This window comes from Pocillopora verrucosa, unplaced genomic scaffold (genome assembly GCF_036669915.1).
Source record: "Pocillopora verrucosa isolate sample1 unplaced genomic scaffold, ASM3666991v2 scaffold_28, whole genome shotgun sequence".
Classification (NCBI taxonomy): Eukaryota; Metazoa; Cnidaria; class Anthozoa; order Scleractinia; family Pocilloporidae; genus Pocillopora; species Pocillopora verrucosa.
The window spans coordinates 19,368-21,498 of record NW_027078182.1 but is presented as its reverse complement, the minus strand read 5'-3'; the positions used below and the strand labels follow the sequence as shown (position 1 = coordinate 21,498).

General features: G+C 49.0%; 2 non-coding genes and 1 pseudogene across 2 annotated transcripts; 1 reads left to right on the top strand and 2 right to left on the bottom strand.

Annotated features, from left to right (window-relative positions):
* The first annotated feature begins 508 nt into the window (after window positions 1–508).
* LOC136278613 (5S ribosomal RNA) lies at window positions 509–627 on the top strand. The gene has a single exon (XR_010716436.1). It is a non-coding gene; the product is annotated as a 5S ribosomal RNA (ribosomal RNA).
* Window positions 628–1,609: 982 nt separating this feature from the next.
* On the bottom strand, window positions 1,610–1,773 carry LOC136278619 (U1 spliceosomal RNA). The gene has a single exon (XR_010716441.1). It is a non-coding gene; the product is annotated as a U1 spliceosomal RNA (small nuclear RNA).
* Window positions 1,774–2,005: 232 nt separating this feature from the next.
* On the bottom strand, window positions 2,006–2,131 carry LOC136278632 (U2 spliceosomal RNA; annotated as a pseudogene).

Sequence of the window (2,131 nt, the reverse complement as noted above, 5' to 3'; positions counted from 1 at the left end):
GATGCCGAAGCATGCCCTGGGTGAGGGGGGTGGTCGAGGGATCCTTCCCACGGTTTATGGTGGATAGTAGCAGGTCGCCCCCACAAGCCCTTGCGAGTCCCGCAGACGGTCCCAGAGGCTGACCCGTTTGGTATCTCCTCACTGTAAGATTTTAAAGCCAGATACACGCACCTACGGAGCTAAAACATTGTATAATAGGTTTTTAGGACACGTTATGTCTCTTGGGACCCCTCCCTCCCCTCCCTAGGGAATAGTGCTTCAAATCGATGCTCCTCAATGTGTTAACTGGGTTGAGGAAAATACATTAGGTTAGGTAACGACTTCGGGGTTAGGGTAACCATTTCTTAGGGTTAGGGTAACAATTTCTTAGGGTTAGAGTATCGATTTCTTAGGGTTAGAGTAACGAAACTAGGGCTTTAGAATTTCAAATTCGCCTACACTCAGGGATGTGGCCGCTTTACAGCCTGAACCTGGCCGATAACAAGCAGAATTTCGACCCCATTTCCTCGTCTACGACCATACCACAGGGAAAGCACCGGTTCTCGTCCGATCACCGAAGTTAAGCCCTGTCGGGCGGGGTTAGTACTTGGATGGGTGACCGCCTGGGAATACCCCGTGTTGTAGGCTTCAATTTTTTGTCTTGCGAACATCTCTAAACGTTTTATCCCAATAAATAGCTCTCCATACACCACAATTTCACATAGAGAGCCGTAGGTGAGTGAGGAACAAAATCAAAGCAAAAAACGAGGGGGGAAAACACCTTTTTGTCAAAAATCGGCCAGCTAATGGCGAAAACTCTAGTGCGATCGACTTTTCTTACAGAGCGCGCGCGAGCGAGTGAGCACGCGCGAGATGAACAGTTTATGATGTCAAATTCTACTTCTGTGATATCAAATCATTCCAAATAACGAACGAAAAAATGAATAGGAAAAAAACGCACACTTCTGAGACGCAGTTTTAAGCCATCGTGACGTGGCAAAACACTCGCACACTTCCAAGAGGAGGCGCGCGAAAAACGGCACTGAAAGTCGACAATGGTTGGATTCAGACTGCAAACGAATCGGGAAAAAGGTTCGATACTTTTACTACTCTGCTAGTTTGTTTCCTTCCCTCGTTCATTCGTTCACTCGCTTGCTCGCACAAAGGATACACTAACGATAGCAATAGCATTTCTAAAAGCGGCTCCAGTGACAATAAAACCGCTCAAAAGGTTCAAAGTGTACTCACGGTCCAAGTCGAATGCCCTTCTATGCTCGCTCGCTCGGTCGATCGGCCGTTTGGTTTCCTTTCATTTCCTTTCCCTTCGCGCGCATAGCACAGCACGGCACGGCACGCACAACCTGCAAATACAAACGAACAGGACTTTACACACAATAGAGCAGACAGGCCTTGAACAAAAACAGCCAGCAAAGTTACGCACCGCCCCGAAACTCACCTTGTTTCCTTCCTCCAGTCTCTCCAATGCACTTCTACCCCTCCAAACGTGCCAACACCTTGGCCAGTTGTGCGTCCTTTGCTTTCTTTGCAAGTCTACCGGTCCACTGCAAAAGCAAAAATACCCTCGATAGTCAGTAAGAGGGCCATATAGACATAGTTTGGATGACTTTTGCGGGGACGAGCGCGAACGCAGGTCCCCACTACCAGAAATTATACGCTCGAGTTACCCACATTTGGGGTAATCGCAAGGGTCAACCCAGTCGAAGTGCAATGAAAGGGCCTCGCCTTGAGAGGACTGCCTCCTTGATCACAGTACCTCCCGCGTCAGGTAAGTATGCTTTTTCAGCGTCTGCCCTCGGTGAAAAAATCCACTTACCCCTAGGTCCTTGTGGTAGTGCTTTGCGCACTTCAGAAAACGTAGGCCAGCGGCCGTTCCTGCCATTGTCTGTTGTCTGAATTATCATCCCTCTTTCACCTCTTCCCCCTCTAAGGGCGGGCGGGGCTCCTGTAAACATAAAAGAATGCTATACCGTTGACTTTGTTTTGGATTGAATGTGTCTTCCCCAGAGGGAAGTGGGCCGCACTCGGAGGTAGTGCTATACCGAGGCAACCCGTGGCTGGGACGAGGCAAGCCTCTTTTCCACAGCCCAGTTCCAAAAATCAGTTTAATATATGAGCTGCTCAATGAGCAGCG